General features: G+C 42.3%; 1 protein-coding gene across 2 annotated transcripts in view; it reads left to right on the forward strand.

Annotated features, from left to right (window-relative positions):
- LOC121275892 (rho GTPase-activating protein 21-like) overlaps positions 1 to 23,398 on the forward strand; it is a 271,818-nt gene that overhangs the window by 114,536 nt on the left and 133,884 nt on the right. The gene's annotated exons all lie outside the window — the stretch shown is intronic.

The raw sequence follows: 23,398 nt of genomic DNA on the forward strand, positions 1-23,398 counted from the left end.
CACTCGTGTCAATTTTGGGACTATTATAGTTAAATTGGCACCAATTAAAATGCTATTCTGCGATTTTATTTTTATATATATTGTACCGAGTGCAAGAAGCACTTGAGTAGGAATGTTCATGCTATCCACTAAAGTATACAGCTGCTGTGTACGTTAGATTGTCTTTAGCGGTTTGCTTTTTCACGGCTGTTATATACCATTTCTTGTAATTGTGTGATCATATTTAAATTTGTGAAAGACTAAGTACATTAATAAGGAGTCATCAGTTAGCTTCATTTAGAATTGAGACTGTTTACCTAAATAGACCATAAGACCTAGGAGCTGAAATTAGGCCATTCGGCCCATCGAGTCTGCTCTGCCATTCAATCATGGCTGGTAAGTTTCTCAACCCCATTCTCCCGCCTTCTCCCCGTAACCTTTGATCCCCTTACCGATCAAGAACCTATCTATCTCGGTCTTAAATTCACTCAATGACCTGGCCTCCATAGCCTTCTGTGGCAATGAATTCCATAGATTCACCACTCTCTGGCTAGAGAAGTTTCTCCTCATCTCTGTTCTAAAAGGTCTTCCTTTTACTCTGAGGCTGTGCCCTTGGGTCCTAGTCTCTCCTACTAATGGAAACATCTTCCTCACGTCCACTCTATCCAGGCCTTTTAGTATTCTGTAAGTTTCAATCAGGTCCCCCCCTCATCCTTCTAAACTCCATCGAGTATAGACCAAGAGTCCTCAAACGTTCCTTGTATGTTAAGCCTTTCATTCCTGGGATCGTTCTTGTGAACCTCCTCTGAACCCTCTCCAGGGCCAGCACATCCTTCCTGAGATACGGGGCCCAAAATGGCTCACAATATTCTAAATGTGGTCTGACCAGAGCCTTATAAAGCCTCAGCAGCACATCACTGCTTTTATATTCTAGTCCTCTCGAAATAAATGCCAACCTTGCGTTTGCCTTCCTAACTACCGACTCAAACTGCAAGTTAACCTTAAGAGAATCCTGGACTAGGACTCCCAAGTCCCTTTGCACTCCAGATTTCTGAATTCTCTCCCCATTTAGAAAATAGTCTATGCCTCTTCTTCCTCACACTTCCCCACGTTGTATTCCTTCTGCCACTTCTTTGCCCATTCTCCTAACCTGTCCAAATCCTTCTGCAGCCTCCCCGCCTCCTCAATACTACCTGTCCCTCCACCTATCTTTGTATCATCTGCAAACTTAGCCAGGATGCCCTCAGTTCCTTCATCTAGATCATTAATGTATAAAATGAAAAGTTGTGGTCCCAACGCTGACCCCTGCGGAACTCCACTAGTCACTGGCCGCCATCCTGAGAAGGACTCCCCTTATCCCCACTCTCTGCCTCCTGCCAGACAGCCAATCTTCTATCCATGCTAGTACCTTGCCTCTAACACCATGGGCTTTTATCTTACTGAGCAGCCTCCTGTGCGGCACCTTGTCAAAGGCCTTCTGGAAGTCCAAGTAGATAACATCCATTGGCTCTCCTTTGTCTAACCTACTCATTATCTCCTCAAAGAATTCTAACAGATTTGTCAGGCATGACCTCCCCTTGATGAAACCATGCTGACTTTGCCCTATTTTACCATGCACTTCCAAGTATTCTGAAATCTCATCCTTAATAATGGACTCTAAAATCTTACCAACGACTGAGGTCAGGCTAATTGGCCTGCAATTTCCCATCTTTTGCATCACTCCCTTCTTAAACAGGGGGGTTACATTAGCGATTTTCCAGTCTTCTGGGACCCTCCCTGACTTGAGTGATTCCTGAAAGATCACCACTAATGCCTCCGCCATCTCCTTCCGAACTCTAGGGTGTAATCCATCTGGTCCACGTGATTTATCCACCTTCAGACCTTTGTTTTCCTAGCACCTTCTCCTTGGTAATGGCCACCATACTCACCTCTGCCCACGACTCTCTTGAACTTTGGGGATGTCACTCGTGTCTTCTATCGTGAAGACTGACGTAAAGTACCTATTCAGTTCCTCCGCCATTTCTTTGTTCCCCACTATTACTTCTCCAGCGTCATTTTCCAGCGGCCCAATGTCCACTTTTTCCTCTCTCTTACCCTTTATATCGCTAAAAAAAAACTCTTGCAATCTTCTTTTATTTTACTGGCTAATTTACCCTCATATTCAATCTTCTCCCTCCTTATTTCTTTTTTAGTTGTCTTCTATTGGTCTTTGTAAGCTTCCCAATTCCCTGGTATCCCACTGCTCTTCGCCGTGTTGTATGCTTTCTCTTTAGCAATTATGCTGTTCCTGACTTCCTTTGACAGCCATGAGCGCATACTAGCAACACTTAAGCACAAAACAGAAATATGCCATGTGGGTAACTGTAAAGAGGACTGTAAGTGACTTCATTGGGACATAAGTTAGTAGACTGACAGATGTCAGGTAAAATTTAATGTGGAGAAATGAAATATTCTTTGGAAGGAAGAACACACGAACTGATAAAACTTTACAAGAAGAGAAACTTGGAGGTTCAGATACACAAATTTTCAAAATGAAAAACAAGCCAATGAGACTTTTTCTCAAGAAAAGCATATGAATTCTGGGTTTTATAAATGAATTTTACAAAAACAGAGATAATGCCAAACCTATCCCAGTCATTAAGTTTGGCAATTTGGGTGAAGAAGTTTAGGAAATGCATCAACATCATGAAAATGGTCCAGGAGAGTTTTACCAAGTTTATGCCAGCTTTTCATTGAAAAAGAGCAGGTTAAGAGGAGACCCGATAGAGCTTTTCATAATTATTACATACTTTGATACACACGCGCGCACGCGCACACACACACGCACACGCACACACACACACCACCCCCAAAGAAGACATTCTATTTGGCACAGCTGAGGCACTGTGAGAGAGTGCATGGAAGGAAGCTTGAATGCATATGGTGATCCAGGAGAGCTTGCAGCCCTGGAGGTGGACCCTTGTGGAAGGTGTCTGACAGAAAGCTATCGGTTTGGAACGAGATCCCAAACTGAAGTTCTTAGAGTGGAGATTGGAAACCCTTGTGTGAAACACAGAGTTCCGTTAGACTGGTTGGCTCATAGCTGTCACTTGGTTTCACAGTGTGCTGTGTCTGACCACAGGTTGCCTATTGGTTTACATGGACGGTGTACTTGCTGTGAACATTGAAATATAAGAGCTTTCGTAACTTGTGTTATCCTTACGAATCTGTATATATCTGTAAAGGTATAGGTGTGCGTGAAGGAGTATTGTAATATAGTTCATCTTTTCTTGTTTAATAAATGTCATTAATTCTTTTGCTAAAAGTTCATCGGCTGACTTCTGTGACTCTGTCGAGTAGCCACTCTCCACAAATCTAAACAAAAAGATAAACGTTAGATGTATTAAGCCAGGTTCCAACCTGGGATCTGACTTGTACAGTAGTAACATCAGCTGAGATGATAAAGTGGGGGAGCTCATCCGAGATTATCGTTATAAGACGGGATCTCTTGTGGGATTGGAAATCCTTGAACATTGGTGGGATCTGTGAATCCTTAAAAAAACGAGTACATGGAGGTACTGAATGTAGGGATTGGAGTTGCTGTGAGGTATGTTATATGGGTTGGAATTTGAAATAGCTTTGGAGGTTGCTAAAAAAAAGTTTTACAGGTGGAAGATGTAACCCTGACTGGTTTGCAAAAATTAACCAAGAGCAAGCTAATGGAATTGGCCGATAAATTGGAGTTAGAATTACCTGTCGGGATAAGGAAAGCAGACATAGTTGAGGTCATAGTGCGGCATTTGAAATTGGAAGGAATACCAGAGAGACCATGTTCTCCAGGGGAAGGATCAATTCAATTGGCTAATATTCAATTGCAAATGAGAAAACTTGAATTAGAGGCAAAAGAAAGAGAGGGAAAGGAAAAAGAGAGCATTTCAAAGGGATCAAGCAGAAAGGCAGGAGAGAAAAAGGAGCGAGATAAAGTAAGAGAACTTGAGCTCCAGAGGGAGAAGTTAACAATGGAGGAAAGAGAGGAGGAATGAGAACAGGAACACCGGCTTAAAATGCTGGACTTCAAAAGAGAGGCATCAGATGCTGAGGAAGGTTCTCATGGTGAAAGAACCACTTCCAAACCAAAGCATAGTGAGATGATGTTTAAATTTGTACACGCTCTCCCAACGTTTGAGGAAAGGGATGTAAAGGCATTCTTTTTCATTTGAAAAGGTGACTAAGCAAATGAAGTGACCAAAACAAATCTAGACATTGCTCTTATTGTAGATTGGTGGGAAGCTCCTGAGGTTTATGCATCGCTGTCAGAAGAGGTATCTGTGGATTATGATGCCGTGAAAAAGGCTATCCTGAGTGTGTATGAGTTACTCCCTGAGGCATACAGGCAGAAATTTTGGGGTATAAGGAAACAGCCTGGATAGACCTAAATTGAGTTTGAGATGGTAAAGCAGAGTAATTTTGACCATTGGATGTGGGCATTAATGGTAGAGACAACATATGAAGCACTTAGAGAAATAATTATCTTGGGAGAATTTAAAGATTCGCTTCCTCCTGTAGTTATAATCCATGTTGAAAACTAGAGTGTTTAAAAGCAGCTAGACAGGCAGCAGAGATGGCTGACGATTATGAGCTGGTCCATAGATCTAAACCCTTTTTCTTCTATCCCCATAAACCCGAGAAGGATAGAAGATGGGAAGGTAAAAGGAAGGCAAGTAGCCAGGGAAGAGAAGGGACAATTGAGAATTTACAGGAAATATCTCCTCAGACCAGAAAGGAAGGTACTGAGGATGGAAGTGTCATTCGACATCCTAAGTGTTCCTTAGAAACAAGGTAGAACATGTTCGGACAGATTGATAGATGTTAATGTTTTTTTAAAAAATCATTCAAGGGATGTGGGTTTTGCTAGCTAGGCCATTATTTATTGCCTGTCCCTAATTGCCCTTTAGAAGATGGTGGTGAACTGCCTTCTCGAACCGCCAGTCCATGTGGTGTTGGTACACCTGCAGTATTGTTAGGAAGGGATTTCCAGGATTTTGACCAAGCAACAGTAAAGGAACGGTGATATATTTCCAAGGCAGGACGGTGAGTGGCTTGGAGGGGAGCTTCCAGGTGGTGGTGTTCCCCTGTGCCTGTTGCCTGTGTCCTTCTCGATAGTAATGGTCATGGGTTTGGAAGGTGCTGTCTAAGAACCCTTGTGGGATTCAGCAGATGGTACACACTGCTGCTACTGTGCGTTGGAGCTGGAGGGAGTAAATGTTTGTGCCAGTCAAGCAGGCTGCTTTGCCCTGGTTGATGTCAAGTTTCTTGAGTGTTGTGGGAGCTGCACTCATCCAGGCAAGTGGAGAGTATTCCATCATACTCCTGACTTGCACCTTGTAGATTGTGGACAGGCTTTGGGGAGTCAGGAGATCAGCTACTCGCTGCAGGATCCCTAGCCCCTGACCTGCTCTTGTAGCCACAGCATTTATATGGCTAGTCCAGTTCATTTTCTTGTCAATGGTAACTCTCAGAATATCAGTGGAAATGCCATTGAATGTCAAGGGATAGTGGTTAGATTCTCTCCTGTTGCAGATGGTCATTGCCATCTTGTGTGGCGCAAATGTTACTTGCCACTTGTCAGCCCAAGCTTGGATATTGTTCTGGTCTTGCTGCATTTGGACACGGACTGCTTCAGTATATGAGGAGTAGCGAATGGTGCTAAACGTTGTGCAATCATCAACGAACATGCCCTCTTCTAACCTTATGATGGAAGAAAGGTCATTGATGAAGCGGCTGAAAATGGTTGGGCCTAGGACACTCCGCCGAGGAACTCCTGCAGTAATGTCTTGGAGCTGAGATGACTGACCTCCAACAACCATAATGATCTTCCTTTGTGCTAGGAATGACTCCAACCAGCAGACAGCTTTCCTCTCTGATTCCCATCGATTCCAGTTTGCTAGGGCTCCTTGATGCCACATTTGGTCAAATGCGGCCTTGATGTCAAGGGCAGTTACTCTCACTTCACCTTTGGAGTTTGGATCTTTTGCCTATGTTAGAATCTAGATTGGAATGAGGTCAGGAGCTGAGTGGCCCTGGTGGAACCCAAACTGGGTGTCATTGAGCAGGTTATTGCTAAGCAAGTGCCACTTGATAGCACTGTTGATGACTCCTTCCATCACTTCACTGACGATTGAGAGTTGACTGAATGGGCGGTAATTGACCTGCTTGGATTTGGATTTGCCCTGCTTTTTGTGGAGTGTCACAGTTCTGTGAATAAAAATTTCTTGCCATGTTGTGGTCCAGTTGAGCAAAGAACTGATCCAAGTAATATTACTGATATATCAACCTCAGCAATGGGCAATACAAAAGCAACTGCGATGCCTGCAGAGTTGGAAATTGAGAAGTGTCAATAAAAAGGACTAAAATTGCAAAATTACCTTTCCAGATCAATGACCAGAGACATTGATTTACAAGTACTTGCAGGTGTTAATGCACAAAATACAGCAGTTGGAATCCAGGCAAGTGAACAGTTTGCAAAAGACCATTCAAAATCTTAAGAGGAGAGGCAAAATATAGTTTGTGGATTTTTTAAGAGTTGAAGGGTTGGGAGGAACTATGAAACTTGGAAGGGAGAAAATAATTCACACTGCTCAAAGAGAAGTGGAAAAGATAAAGGCAAAATATTGCGTATGGTGGAAATCTGAAATAATTACCGCCCATTCAGTCAACTCTCAATCGTCAGTGAAGTGACGGAAGAAGTCATCAACAGTGCTATCAAGTGGCACTTGCTTAGCAATAACCTGCTCAATGACACCCAGTTTGGGTTCCGCCAGGGCCACTCAGCTCCTGATCTCATTCCAATCTAAATTCTAACATGGGCAAAAGATCCAAGCTCCAAAGGTGAAGTGAGAGTAACTGCCCTTGACATCAAGGCCGCATTTGACCAAGTGTGGCATCAAGGAGCCCTAGCAAATTGGAAGCGATAGGAATCTGAAATCTCCTGAAATCTGAATGCTGTGAAAAATTAGGTTGGCAGCATCTGTGGAGAGAGAAACAGTTTACATTTTGAGTCCATATGGCTCTTCAGAGCTAAAGAGAAGTAGAAGTGTGCAATTTATACTGTTCAAGGGCAGGTGGGGTGGGGCAGGTGAAGTTGGAGAGAAGGTCAGCGATAAGTGGGGACTAATGGTAGTGGTAAGAGCTAAAGAAGGTGCTGATAGTGGCATAGAGGTAAGAAAGCAGAATGTGTGAATAGCAGAACAAGGGTAAGCAGTCTATGAAAGAACAGCGTGGAACAGGTGGCCCTTTTGGGGGTGGGGTGGTGGTTGGGGATAAAGGATAGTAAAAGGAATTAAAAGGGATAAAACAATGAATAAAAATAAAAAAAGTGAAAAAAAAACAAATTTTTAAAAGGGTGAAGATGGAGGACAGAGTTGAGAGAGTTCATGGTCTGGAAGAGTGGAGAAGTGGAAAAGACATGTTCACAATGGAATTGGGAGAAGCAACAAAATCATAAGTTTAAAGATCAAACTAAGCAGGAGTATCATTCCCTTTTGTGTGAACATAAGCATCTCTAACATCCTTGAAACGGCAAAGAGATTTTGATCAAAAAAGAAATTAGATAGTAATGCACAAAAATGCCATTTTGACTTGGCTAAATCAAAATAAGAGTTTACAGTATTTGAGTTTGGAAAATGAGCTTGAGGATAGAATTACACATACAGCTAATGAAAAGGACAATTGGGTTGTGAACTTAATTGAAACATTCTTTGCTGAATTAAAGACTGGGAAAAAGAAACAAGTGTTGAGTTATGCTTGTGCTATGATGTACAAAGTCTGCTAATCTTGTTACATTTATCGACTTTGTTTAGGTAAATTTTTGTAATGTGTGTAATTGTGAAACGAGATGAAAATTTATTTGTGTAGTAGTAATAAGCTATTGTTAGATGTTTGTAATAAGTTTGTATGTTGCGGATGTAAGGCCATTGTAAAGAAACCTTCAGTGTTGTGAAGCTTTCTTTCAAAGAGAGGAAAGGTGTTAGGAAATAGAGAGAATTGATATAAGTATGTGTATTTATGTGTGTTAGGAACAAGGTATACTTTTAAGTTTAATTTGTACTTCTGTATTTGTAGGTTAAAAGGATGAAACCTGAGTTTTAGTTTCACTTTAAAAGGTGCCTGCGTTTTTAATCAAATTTTATGACTCTTGAAGGAGAGATGAAGCAAACAAGGTAGAAAAAAATTGTGCTGTTGCCTAGCAATAGTGGTCCGGAGAGGGAGGCCTGCCACACACACCCACACCAGCTTGAGCGCCATTGGAAGCAGGTGGCAGGAGAGGTTGGACATAACAGACAGAACTGCAGAAGGAAGCAGGTTTCACCAAAGAACAGAAGGAAGGAAGGCCCTAAGAAGACATTGGCAGGAGAGGCTGGACACAGCGGAGGGAACTGCAGAGGAAGCAGGTTTCACCAAAGAACAGAAGGAAGGAAGGCCCCAAGAAGACATCTTGGTCTAAAGGAACAAACAGGGATCTGGAAAAGGTCCTGTTAAATTAAGAGTGTGGAGAAGAGAGAGGCTCGAAGGTTAAAGGGAGAAGCTGCATGATGCAGATTTAAAGTAGTAAAGGCTCGCGGGGAGCCAGAAGATCCAAGGAGACAACTGAAGGTCTGTAACTCTTTACTATGGGTGGGTGAAGTAGTGGTGTTCTGTTGGCATGGCTGAGTCAGTGATAGCGAGTATGTGGAAGGAAGCTTGAATACACGTGATGATCCAGAAGAGCTTGAAACCCTGGAGATGGACCCTTGTGGAAGGCATCTGAGGGAAAACGTTGGTTTTGGGGAAGATTCCAAAGCGAGTCTGGGGATTGGAGATTGGAAACACTCATGTGAAAGACTGAGTTCAGTGAGGCCGGTTGGCTCATGGTGTGACAAGCGTCTGGGGGGAGTTGATGAGGGATCCATAGCATTTGTTTATCTGGCTTCTGTCACTTGGTTTCAGAGTGTGGTGTACCTGACCACAGGTCACCTATTGGTTTACATGGACTGTATACTTAACTGTGAACATTGGCGTATAAGAGATCTTTTGGAGCTTGTGCTACCCTTAAGAATCTGTATATATCTGTAAAGGTGTAGTTGAGTGTGAAGGAGTATTATAATGTAGTTCATCTTTTATTGTTTAATAAATGTTTTATCCTTCTGTTAAAAGTTTCAGCTGTCTTCTACGACTGTTCAGTCACCACTCTCCACGTATCTAAACAAAAAATGAAAGTTAGGATTTATCAAGCCAGGTTCCATCCTGGGATCTGACTTGTCCAGTAGTAACATCAGCTGGGCTCATAACATTGTCGGATTGAGAATACAAAAGGGTTAAGAGAAAGATTGCATTTGGGATGGGGAACCGAAATTCATGCTTTATATTTTTTTGCTTGCTCTCCTGACCCAGAAGGAAGTAGACTCTAATGGATTTCTAATTCATGGTTGTTAGCAACCTTCCCATACCACAGCTAATTTGGCATTTTTCAACTTGGCCTGAAATTTGAGCATTACCAAATTATTTGATGATAGGAAGCATCACAGTTGAGCCTTGGCTATAAACACATTTCAAGGAAGGATTGTTGAATGGGAATCTAGAATAAAAGGGTGTGTTTCTCTTCCCTTCCCTTCTCCTTTCTCTAACCTGTGGCTATTTGATTCAAAGTGTCCGTTTTGTCTCAGTGGTGATACTTTTGCCTCTGACTCAAAAGGTCATAAACCCCACTCCAGAGTTTTAAACACATAATCTAGGTTGACACTTCAATGCAGTACTGATGGAATGTTGCACTTAGGTGTATCATCTTTCAGATGAAACATTAAGTTGAGGTTCCATCTACCTTCCCAGGAGGACAGTAAAGACCCTGTGGCCATTTAAAGAAATGCAGGGAGGTCTCCCCAGTGTATGGAGCGATACTTGTCCCTCAAGTGACATCACGAAAACTAAATCTTGTCATTATCTTATTTCTGTCTGTGACACTGTGCTGCACAAATTGCTTGCTGTGTTTCTTTCATTACCGCAGTGACTTTAAAAAGTGCTTCATTTGCTGCATAGTGTTTTGTAATTCTTTTGAGATTGTGAAAGGTGATATATAAATGCAAGTTTGTTCTTTTAATTAAAACACCACCTCACTACTTCAGTTAAGATCCAGTAACTAACACAGAACAGGAATAAAAGCAGGTATGTTCTTGGTGTATGCCTTAGTGCCACGCAATGCATTCTCCAATTACTCATCGAGGGGTGTGAAATTTCTCAGATGACAAGTTTATTAATACTTTGCATTGATTTTTTTAAATTCAGAATTGCCAGCTGAACAAAAATTGGCAGAGCTGTTCTTGCTTTTTGGTTCTGCCCCCATATCCCCAAACATACAAACATAGTTTATTAATACTTTGCATTGATTTTTTTAAATTCAGAATTGCCAGCTGAACAAAAATTGGCAGAGCTGTTCTTGCTTTTTGGTTCTGCCCCCATATCCCCAAACATACAATCTTCTTGAAAATGCAATTTTCCACAACTGGATATTCTAATCTTGGTGAGTTCTGTCAGTTGGAAAGTTTGAATGCTTACATGGAAACAGGCGCCCAGTATAATTTCTACAAGGATTTTTTAAAACCATTTCACTACATGCTCGCAAGACATGTTGCACTATTTTGCTATGACACTCTATCGCTGATGACATTTGTTGAATAGTTGGGCTCACTAGAATTTAATGATACTGACAGCACAGTTGTCTTTTTTAAAAAAAAACTAACTGCATTTTCTTCCTTTTTAAATTCCTTCAACTAAGGGACAGATCATTAAATTTCAGTCGTACAAGTTGCCTCTTCTTGAGGTCAATCCTTTAGTGGCCCAAAATGTATCTCATTCAATTTTAGTAACACTTTGTTAGGATGGTTATTTAACCATTCTCTGAATACATATGCAGGTACTTCCTGCTGCATGCCTATATTTATGAATTCCAATTTTAAGTAAAACGTTTTGTCCCATCAGAGGTTGTTTCATCTTCTCACAGGAACAGGAAACTTTTTCACAAAAGAAAGAAAAAGGAGTCACCCTGTCACAGAGGTTATTTCCTTTGCTCAAGGGTATGCAAGTACTGCATGGAAGAGAGAAATGAACTGCCTTTTTGGGATTATTTATCCTCCATATTCAGGCAGCGATCTAGTAACCAGTTTGGTTTGGCTTGTACTGGTTAAACCCACTAACAGCATCCATCCCTTATAGGTTAGAGGTGATTTTCCTATAAAGCTATTAGCTGAGGTTTGTTCATTGTAAATACATTTTAAAAAAAACTTGTTCCCTGGTTTGTAACCTGATCTCATAGTGGCAGTAATGTATTTCTCCCTTTTCTAAATTTACAAGTCACAATCTTTTCTGTGCATGTTTATGCTACAGGGTAATTGTTATTCCGATTCTGTCTCTTGTGCTTTAGAGAAAAATGCATTTCTGCTAATTTACAAGCATGTGGATAATTTAATATGTAAACGACACAAGCAAATCTGTGACAACACAGATGTTCAGATGTTACATCTTGGTGACGGAATCATTCAAAATTGCAGCTTAGAATTGACCACAGCAGCGGTGTAAACATCTCAAATTAAAAATTATTCTGCCTGCTTTAATTAAAATAATACATGGTTTCGTCATCCAGAATAAAGATAATCTAAATGGTTTTGAAGCAATGTTTTGCTGTACAGGAGTTGCTTGTGGAACTGCAGGAACTTGTTGAATTTGAATTATTTTCCGAGCTTGCCCGACTCAGCTTAAGCACTAACCTGCTTATGTTCGATCTATGCGATATTAACTCACTTATTTGGCTGCTGTTTGATTTTAAATTTGGAACGTGGTTTATGCACAGTTTTTTTTATCTCTGGTGAGAGCACGGGTATGAGGTGTGATCTAAACATATACAATAATGTTGAGTAAATTATGCAACAAGCATGAAGTATTCATATCTTTGGAGTTACACTCTTCAGTAGAAGGTATACTTATTAAAGATCAATTGTTCTCATATTGGTTGTAATTGAATAAGATTCACTATGTGAAGTAAGTGTTTGCAAAGTACCGAACTTCATTTGTCTCAAGGCTACAAATATTGATACTGATGATAAGGGAAGGAGCACAAGAAACTTTTTTCTTCCCTTTAAAACTAAATTCCATAACCTCTCTATATTGCATCAGGAGTGTGGCTGTGAAAATCTAAAGTTCTTAATCTAAGTCATCAAATCAAACCACCAAGATAAAAACAAAACACTGTAGATGCTGGAAACCTGAAATAAAAACAGAAAATGCTGCCAGACCTGAGTCTTTCCAACATCTGTGGAGAGGGAAACAGAGTTAATGTTTCAAGTCTTTATGACTCTTCAGAGTCAAATCAAATCACTTTGTTTAGACATGGAGGTGTTGAGACTGTTGTTACTTGCTCTCTATGACCATCCAATTCCATTCGTTGTATATATTTATGTTGCAAATGTTTTCTGCTAATGTGTGATAATTTACCTTTTGTCAATGTAACTTTGCTTTGCTATTTGTCTGCCAAGTTGCAAAAATAACATAAGCAACTCTTTGTGAAACATTTGTTAGCATTTAAGAACATAACAAATAGGAGCAGGAGGAGACCATTGGGCTCTACAAGTCTTCTCAATCTCAATACAATCGTGGCTGAACTGGTTGCGACCTCAACTCCACTTTCCTGCCTGCCTCCTTGACTCCCTTGTAGACCAAAAATCTCTCTGTCTCAGCCTTGAATATGTTCAATGACCCAGCTTCCTGCTTTCTGGGCTAGAAAATTCCAAAGTTTAACAACCTTCTATGAGAAGAAATTCTTCCCCATCCCTGACTTAAATGGGTGACCCCTTATTTTTAAAACGTGACCCTGAGTTCTAGATTCTCCCCTGAGGGTAAGCACCCTCCGAACCAAATTTTAGCTCACTCAATTAATCTATCTGTCCTTTTGTAGACTTTGTATCGTCCTTGCATGCTTTCCTACCTATCTTTATTGCAGCCAAATTTGTTGACAATATATACTCTGCCCCTTCATCCAAGTCATTAATAAAGATTGTAAATAGTTTGACAACCTGAAAATGATTAGTTTATCGTGACTATTTCCTGTCAGTTAACTAATATTCTATTCACAATGTATTTCCTACAAGAACAGTAAATAGTAGTTTTTAAAAAAAGCAGTTAACTTTTATGGGGATCCTTATCGAATGCCTTTTGGAAATCCGAATACACTCTATCTACTGGTTCCTCTTTAGCTACCCTGCTTGTTACATCTTCAGAAGACTATAAATTTGTCAAACACGATTTGGCTTTCAGAAAACATGTTGACTCCGCCGGATTTGTATTATGGTTTTCTAAATATCCTGCTATTACTTCATTTTCTTTTCTTTAAATTCATTTATGAGATGTGGACATCGCTGGCTGGACCAGCATTTATTGCCCATCCCTAATTGTCCTTGAGAACGTGGTGGTGAGCTCATTTCTTGAACCGCTGCAGTTGTAGGTACACCCACAGTGGTATTAGGGAGAGAGTTCCAGGACTTTGACCCAGCAACAGTGAAGAAATGGCAATGTCTTTCCAAAATGGGATGATGAGTGGCTTGGAGGGTAACTTCCATATGGTGGTGTTCCCATGTGTCTGTTGCCCTTGTACTTCTAGATTGTAGCGGCTGTGGTTTTGGAGGGTGCTCTCAAAGGGGCCTAGGTGAGTTTCTGCAGTGCATCTGTACATGCTGCTGCTACTGTGCATTGGTGGTGGAGGGAGTGAATATTTGTGATGGGGTGCCAATCAAGGGGGTTGCTGTTTCCTGAATGGTGTCAAGCTTTTTGAGTGGTGTTGGAGCTACACTCATCCAGGCAAGTGGAGAGTATTCCATCACACTCCTGATTCATACCATGTAGATGGTGGACAGGTTTCGTGGAGTCAGGACGTGAGTTACTCCCTGCAGGATTCCTAGCATCAGACCTGCTTTTGTAGCCACAGTATTTATACCAAAGCCCAGTTCAGTTTCTGATCAATGGTACCCCTTGGATGTTGATAGTGGGGGATTCAGTGATGGTATTGCCATTGAATGTCAAGGGACAATGGATAGATTCTCTCTTGTTGGAGATGGTCATTGCCTGACATTTGTGTGGCGCGAATGTTACTTGCCACTAGTCAGCCCAAGCCTGGATATTGTTCAGGTCTTGCTGCGTTTGGACATGGACTGCTTCAGTATTTGAGTCGTTGAGAGCATCCTCCAAACCCACAGCCACTACTATCTAGAAGTGCAAGGGCATCAGACAAATGGGAACACCACCATATGGAAGTTGGTGCTGAACATTGTGCAATCATCAGCCAACATTCCCACTTCTGACCTTATGATGGTAGGGAAGGCCATTGGTGAAGCAGCTGAAGATGGTTGTGCCTAGGACACTACCCTGAGGAACTCATGCAGTGATATCCTGAAACTGAGATGATTGCCCTCTAACAACCGCAGCCATCTTCTTCCTTTGCGCTAGCTATGACCTGAACCAATGGAGAATTTTCCCCTGATTCCCATTTTGCTTGGGCCCCTTGATGCTACATTCTGTCAAATGCTGCCTTGATATCAAGGGCAGTCACACTCACCTCGCCTCTGGAGTTTCAACTCTTTTGTCCATGTTTGAACCAAGGCTGTAATGAGGTCAGGAACTAAGTGGCCCTGGCTGAACCCAAATTGAGCGTCAGTGGGCAGATTATTTCTAAGCAAGTGCCGCTTTATGGTAATATTGGTGAAGCCTTCCATCACTTTACTGATTATTGAGAGTGGATTGATGGGGTGGTAATTACATAGGTTGGATTTGTCCTGCTTTTTGTGTAAGACATACTGGGCAATTTTCCAGTGTTGTAGCTGTACTGGAACAGCTTGGCCAGGGGCACAGCAAGTTCTGAAGTCTTCAGTGCTATTTCCGGAATAATGTCAGGGCCCATAGCCTTTGCAATATCCAGTGCCTTCAGCCATTTCTTTATATTACATGGAGTGAATCGAATCGGCTGAAGACTGGCATCTGTGTTTGTAAGGCCCTCAGGAGGAGACCAAAATTGATCATCCACTTATCACTTCTGATGCAAATTCTGCAGCCTTTTGCATTAATGTGTTGGTCTCCCCCATCATTGAGGATGGGGATATTTGTAGAACTGCCGCCTCCAGTGAGTTGTTCAGTTGTCCAGCACTTTCCCAATGACAAATGTTAGGCTAACTGGCTTCTTGTTTCCTGCATTGCCTCCCTCCTCTCTTAAATAAGGATGTTATATTTACAGTTTTTCAGCCTCCTGGGACCTTTCCAGAATCTAGAGAATTTTGGAAGATTACAACCAAAGCATCCACTATCTCAGTGGCCACTTCTTCTAAGACCCTAGGATGCTGGCCGTCAGGTCCAGGGTACTTGTCGGTCTTTTGTCCCATTTGTTTTCCAGGCACTTTATTTCAATTGTTCAATTGTTTTCTCCGTACTTTTGCCCTTGATTTTCTGAGGCCCCAGCACAAACCCCTGCGGGACTCCACTTGTCACATCCTGCCAATAGAAAAAGACCCATTTATGCATACTCTTTGTCCTCTGCCAGCCAGTCAATCTTCTGTCCATGCTTATATGTTACCTCCTGCACCATAAGAACTAGGAGCAGGAGTAGACAATTCAGCTCCTCGAGCCTGCCCCGCCATTCAATACGATCATGGCTGCTCTTATTTCGGCCTCAACCCCAATTTCCCCTCTCGCCTTCTCCCCATAAAATTTCAACCTGTTACTAATTAAAAACCTGTCTATCTCCTCAAATTTATTCAGCACCTTGGCATCCACTGCACTCTGAGGTAGTGAATTCCACAGATTCACGACCCTTTGCGAGAAGTAATTCCTCCTCATCTCTGATTTAAATCTACCACCCCTTAGCTGAAAACTATGGCTTCTTGTTATAGAATGCCCCACAAGGGGAATCATCTGCTCCATGTCTACTTTGTCTATCCCCTTTAGTGTCTTATATACCTCAATTGGACCTCCTCTCATCCTTCTAAACTCTAGCGAGTATAGGCCTAAACTGTTCAATTTCTCCTCAAGACAAGCCCCACATCTCTGGAATCAATCTAGTGAACCTCCCCTGAACCGCCTCCAATGTAACTACATCCTTCCTCGAGTAAGGGGACCAAAACTGTGCACAGTACTCCAGGTGCGGTCTCACCAATGCCTTGTACAGTTGGAACAACACTTCCCTGTTTTTATATCTATTTAGCAACAAATACCAAAATTCCATTTGCCTTCCTTATTACCTGCTGTACCTTTATACTAGCTTTCAGCGAATCATGGAGAGAACACCCAGATCTCTATGCACTGAAACATTCTGAAGTTTCTCTCCATTTAAGTAATAAGTCGCCTATTTATTCTTCTGACCAAAATGGGATAACCTCACACTTATCCATGTTAAACTCCATCTGCCAAATTTTGCCGCATTCACCTAACCTGTCCATATCCATTTGTAAATTTCTTATTTCTTCTTCATTGCAACTTACTTTCCCACCTATTTTGGTGTCATCTGCAAATTTAGCTATAGTACCTTCTATCCCTGAATCCATGTCATTAATATAGATTGTAAATAGTTGGGGCCCAAGGACCGAACCCTGTGGCACCCCACTAGTTACAGCTTGCCATTCAGAAAAAGACCCATTAATCTCGACTCTCTGCTTTCTATTGGATAGCCAATCCTCTATCCAAGCTAATATATGACCTCTAACTCCGTGTGATCTTATCTTGTGTATTAATCTTTTGTGCGGCACCTTATCAAAGGCCTTTTGGAACTTCTGGAAGTCCAGATATACTACATCTACAGGACCCCATTATCCACTTTGATTGTCACATTTTCAAAGAACTCTAGCAAATTAGTCAAACACAATTTACTCTTCATAAAACCATGCCAACTCTGATGGATTGCATTTTGACTTTCCAAATGCTCCACTACTACTTCCTTAATAATAGATTCCAACAATTTCCCAACGACAGACGTTAAACTAACTGGGCTATAGTTTCCTACTTTCTGCCCCCCCCACCCCCCTTTCTGGATTAGGGCGTTATATTAGCATTTTTCCAATCCACTGGAACTGTTCCAAAATCCAGGGAATTTTGGAATATTATTACCAATTCATCCACTATCTCTGTTGCCACTTCCTTTAAGACCCTGGGATGTAGGCCATCGGGTCCTGGGGACTTGTCACCCTTTAATCCCAATAGTTTGCTCAGTACTTTTTCTCTAGTGATGGTGATAAGTTCCTCCCCCTCTATATCCTCTGTTCTACCTGTTACTTTTGGGGTGGTACTAATGTCCTCCAACGTGAAAACTGAGGCAAAATATTGACTAAGCATCTCTGCCATTTCTGCATTCCCCACTATTAACTCCCCAGTCTCATCCTCCAAGGGACCAACATTCACTTTAGCTACTCTCTTTCCTTTTATATACTTGTAGAAGCTTTTGCTATCAGTTTTTACATTTTGTGCTAGTTTTCTTTCATATTTTACCTTTGCTCTTTTTATTTTTTTAGTAACCCTTTGTTGATCTTTAAAAGTTTCCCAATTTTCCAGCCTGCCACTGATCTTTGCAATTTGGTATGCCTTAGTTTTTGCCTTTGTTATCTTTAACTTCCTTGCTTAGACATGGATGCTTTTTTCCCCTCTTACCATCTTTCTTCCTCTTTGGAATATATTTTACTTGGGAGGAATTGAATATCTCCTTAAATATCTGCCACTGTTCATCAACTGTCCTACCTTGTAGTCTTCCTGCTCAGTCGACGAGGGCCAGATCTGCCCTCATGCTGATGTAGTTACCTTTGTTTAACTCCAGAACACTAGTGTAGGACTCCAGTTTCTCGCTCTCAAACTGAACTTGAAATTCTAGCATGCTTCCCCAGAGGATCATTAATTAATCCCACCTCATTACACAAAACTAAATCCAGAATAACCTGCTGCCTGGTTGGTTCCACAACATATTGCTCCAAGAAACAATCTCTAATACACTCTATGAACTCTCCCTCGAGGCCACCCTTGTCAATTTGATTAGTCCAGTCTATATGCATATTTAAATCACCCATGACTATTGCCGTGCCTTTCTTACGTGCTCCCAGTATTTCCTGGTTTATACTGTGCCCTACTGCTAAACTACTGTTTGGGGACCTATAGATTACTCCCGCTAGGGATTTCTTTCCCATGCTATTTCTTATTTCTACCCAGACTTACTCTATGTCTTGCTCTCTAATGCCCATATCATCCCATGGAGCTTTTTAATTCCAGATTTTTATCGAATTCTAATTCCACCATCTGTCATGGCGGGATTTGAACCTGGGTCTCCAGAGTACTACCCTGGGTCTCTGGATTACTAGTCCAGCAACAATACCACTACACCATTGCCTCCGGATTGCAGAGGCTATGTCTGCCACTGCTTCTTTATTGATCTAGCCTATTATCCTAGTTCACCTCAGCTAGCTCAGCTCTCATGCCCACACATAGTTGTCCTTATTTAAGTTTAAAATACTAGTCTTAGACCCACTCTTCTCCCTTTCAAACTGGATGTAAAATTCAACCATATTATAGTCGTTGCTACGTAGGGGTGCCTTTAATCTGAAGTCATTAATCCCGTCATATTGTACAACACCAAATCTAATATAACTTGTTCTCTGGTTTCAGAATGTGCTGCTCTTCTAATTGTTTAGTCAGTAGAATAGCATATGCCACCAGCTATCTGTGAATTCCCTATCTGTCCATCTCCGAGAGTAATACAGATGTGCCACTTGCCCTGGGGGCATCCTTTTTTCCATCTGCGTGCTGGCCTATTTATGGCAGTCCACCTCTCCTCTGTATTTTGTGCTTTCTTCTGCAAAGGGTGAAAAACAGGCCAGTGACTGACTGAATCAACTTTCAGTCAGTGAGGGTGATTGTGAGACTGGTGCAACATACTGCCTAAGGATTGGGACAAATTGCAACAGGGAATGGATCCATGTATAGAAAGTGAAGGCTGGCTGCTGATGAAATTTGAGTGGTAGTGGGGAGTGATGTGCTGGAGAATTCTTGGCAAGACAATGTACAGGTCAAGTATCCATTATCCGAAATACTCAGGGCTGATCACGTTTTGGATTTCAGATAATTTTGGTTTTCGGATACTGCATTTAGGACTAGGCCCATTTAATTACAATAGCCTAAGCCCAGGCTAGAAATGTTCTAAAGTAAATAAAATGGCTAGAAAAGTAAGATGTATCACTGAATAATAAATCCAAGGCACTTGTAATAAGTTCCCACATATGGCGACACCTGCGATCCTGCTTGAATGAGAGGGTTCAGAGTGTCGATTTGCAAACAAACAACTAGGCTTTCCGCACTAAAGGTCTGGAGCGGTCGGCGAGGTTCAAGTTGGATATTTGTGTCAGCTCAAATCAAAGACTTCCTGAGCCAAAGGCCAATGAGGTATAAGACCATAAGTCATAGGACCAGAAATTAGGCCATTCAGCCCATCGAGTCTGCTCCGCCATTCAATCATGGCTGATAAGTTTCTCAAACCCATTCTCCTGCTTCTCCCCGTAACCTTTGATCTCCTTACCAATCAAGAACCTATCTATCTCGGTCTTAAATACAGTCAATGACCTGGCCTCCACAGCCTTCTGTGGCAATGAATTCCATAGATTCACCGCTCTCTGGCTAAAGAAGTTTCTCCTCATCTTTGTTCTAAAAGGTCTTCCCTTTAGTCTGAGGCTGTGCCCTCGGATCCTAGTCTCTCTTACTAATGGAAACATCTTCCCCACGTCCACTCTATCTGAGCCCACACCTTTCTGACCCTCCCAACATTTGACTCTCCCCAACTTTGACTATCACAGGTGATCAGATCCTACCTCCGTTAGATCACCTGCTTACAACCATTCTCTCCCCCTACTGAATTACACTTAACGAATTGGAACCAGCCTCTCTCTCATCCATTCTCTCCCACTTTTTCTGTACCATAAGTTCCAGGATGCATTTGAATATGGAATTTGACTAGATTCGTAGGATGGTTATAGCATAGAAGGAGACGATTCAGTCGGTCAGCTCAATGCTGGGATTTTGCAAGAGCAATTCACCTAGTGCCACTCACCTACCTTTTCCCTGTAGCCCTGCAAATTTTTCATTTTCAGATAATAGTCCAGTTCCCTTTTAATTGATTGAATCAGCTTCAACCACATTGATAGGCTGTGCATTCCAGATCCTAACCAATTGCTGCATTGATTGTAAAAAAAAAAAAAAATTTCCTTATGTCACCATTGCTTCTTTTGCTAATTACCTTAAAATTGTGCCCTCTGCTTTGCAATCCATTCGCCAGTGGGAACGTTTGCTTCCCATCTACTTATTCTAGACCCCTCATGATTTTGCCTCTGTCAAATCTCCTCTCTGTCAACTTTCTTCAAGGAAAACAACCCCAGGTTCCCCAATATATGTAACTGGTTCCAGGGTTGTGAAATTTCATTTCAACTTCACATCTTCCTAAAGTGTGGCGCTGATAAATGGACACAACACTACCTTTGAGACCAAACCAGTGTTCTATACAGATTTATCAAACTTGCTTTTGTATTCAGTGCCCCTATTTAAAAAGCCTGGGAGCCTATACACTCTATTAACTGCTCTCTTGACCTGTTCAGCCACCTTCGGTGATTTATGAGGGTATACCCACTGCTGCTATTCTCACTGGATGAGTAATCCAGAGACCCAGGGTAATACTCTGGGGACCTGAGCTCGAATCCCACCATGGGTGGGATGGTGAAATTTGAATTCAACAAAAAATTTAGAATTAAGAAGTTTGGTGATGACCAGGAAACCATTATCGATTGTCATTAAAACCCATCTGGTTAATTAATGTCCCTTTAGGGAAGGAAATCTGACCTATATATGACTCCAGGCCCACAGTGATGTGGTTGACTCTAAAATGTCCTCTGAAATACCCTAGCAAGCCACTCAGTTGTAATAAAGTGCTAAAAAATTTAAAAGGAATGGAGCCAGATGGACCCGGCACCATTCTTGGCACCGGAAACGACAACGGCAAACTCAGCCCTGTCAACCCTGCAAAGTCCTCCTTACTAACAACTGGGGATTTGTACCAAAATTGAGAGCGCTGTCTCTCAGTCTAGTCAAGCAACAGCCTGACATCGTCATACTCATGGAATCATACCTTACAGACAATGTCCCAGGCATCACTATCCCTGGTAATGACTTTTTTCACTGGCAGGACAGACCTAGCAGAGGTGGCGGCATGGTGATATACAATAGGGAACGAGTTGCCCTGGGAGTCCTCAACATGGACTGCAGACTCCATGAAGCCTCATGGCATCAGGCCAAACATGGGCAAGGAAGCCACCTACTGATTGCCACTTACCATCCCCGCCACAGCTGATGAATCAGTACTCCTCCACTTGGAAGAAGCATTGAGGATGGCAAGGGTGCAGAAATTACTCTGGGTGGGGATCTTCAGTAGCACCACTTCTGACTGAGCTGGTCAAGTCCTAAAGGACATAACTACTCGACTGGGCCTGCGGCAGGCAGTGAGGGACCCAACAAGAGGGGAAAGCATATTTGACATCATCCTCACCAACCTGCCTACTGCAGGTGCATCTATCTATGACAGTATCAACAGGAGTGATCACCACACAGTCCTTGTGGAGACAAAGCCCTATCTTCAGATTAAGGATACCCTCCATCGTGTTGTGTGGCATTACCACTGCGCTAAATGGGATAGATTTTGAACAGATCTAGCAAGTCAAGACTGGGCATCCATGAAGTGCTGTGGGCCATCAGCAGCAGCAGAATTGTACTTGACCACAATCTGTAAACTCATGGCCCAGCATATCCTCACTCCACCATTACCACCAAGCTAGGGGATCAATCCTGGTTCAGTGAAGCATGCAGGAGGGCATACCAGGAGCAGCAGCAGGTATACCTAAAAATGAAGTGTCAACCTGGTGAAGCTACAACACAGGACTACTTGCGTGGGAAGCAGCAAGTGATAGACAGAGTTAAGCAATTCCACAATGAATAAATTAGATCTAAGCTCTGCAGTCCTGCCACATCCAGTAGTGGATTGTGGTGGACAATTAAACAACACACTGAAGGAGGAGGCTCCACAAATATCCCCATCCCCAGTGATGGGGTAGCCCAGCACATCAGTGCAAAAGTTAAGGCTGCAGCATTTGCAACAATCTTCAGCCAGAGGTGCCGAGTGAATGATCCATCTTGGCCTCTTCCGGAGGTCCCCAGTATCGCAGATGCCTGTCTTCAGCCAATTCAATTCATTCCACGTGTTATCAAGCAATGGCTGATGGCACCGGATACTGCAAAGACTATGGGCCCTGACAATGTTCCAGCAATAATACTGAAGACGTGCTCCGGCACTTGACGCACCCCTAGCCAAGCTGTTGCAGACCAGCTACAACACTGGCATCTACCCGGCAATGTGGAAAACTGTCCAAGTATGTCCTGTACACAAAAAGCAGGACAAATCCAACCCGGCCCATTACTACCCCATCAGTCTACTATTAATCATCAGTAAAGTAACGGAAGGGGTCATCAACAGTGCAATCTAGCAGCACTTGCTTAGCAATAACCGGCTCACAGATGCTCAGTTTGGATTCCGCCAGGGCCACTCAACTCCTGACTTCATTACAGCATTGGTTCAAAAGGGCAAAAACGCTGAATTCCAGAGGTGAGATGAGTGACTGCCCTTGACATCAAGGGAACATTTGACCGAGTGTAGCATCAAGGAGCCCTAGCAAAACTGGAGTCAGTAGAAATCGGGGGAAAAACTCTCCGCTGGTTGGAGTCATACCTAGCACAAAGGAAAATGGTTGTGGTTGTGGAGGTCAATCATCTCAGTTTTAGGACATCATTGCAGGAGTTCCTCAGGGTAGTGTCCTGGGCCCAACCATCTTCAGCTGCTTCATCAATGACATTCCTTCCATAACAAGGATGATTGCTGATGATTGCACAATGTTCACCATTCGTGGCTCCTCAGATACTGAAGCAGTCCATGTTCAAATGCAGCAAGACCTGGATAATATCCAGTGCTGGCAAATAGCAAGCAACAAGTGCCAGGCAGTGACCACATTCAATGGCATTGCTAAATCCCCCCACTATCAACATCCTGGGAGTTACCATTGACAAGAAACTGAACTGGACTAGTCATATAAATATTATGGTGACAAGAGCAGGTCAAAGGCTAGGAATCCTGCCTTGAGTAACTTGCTTCCTGACTCTCAAAGCCTGTCCACCATCTACAAATGTTATGATCCCAGCTGATGTTACTATGGTCAAGTCAGATCCCAGGGTGGAACCTGCCTTGATAGATCCTAACTTTTGTTTTTTTTAAGAAACGTGGAGGGTGGCTACTGAAGAGTCACAGGAGTCAGCT

The sequence above is a fragment of the Carcharodon carcharias genome, chromosome 3, assembly GCF_017639515.1.
Source record: "Carcharodon carcharias isolate sCarCar2 chromosome 3, sCarCar2.pri, whole genome shotgun sequence".
Classification (NCBI taxonomy): domain Eukaryota; kingdom Metazoa; phylum Chordata; class Chondrichthyes; order Lamniformes; family Lamnidae; genus Carcharodon; species Carcharodon carcharias.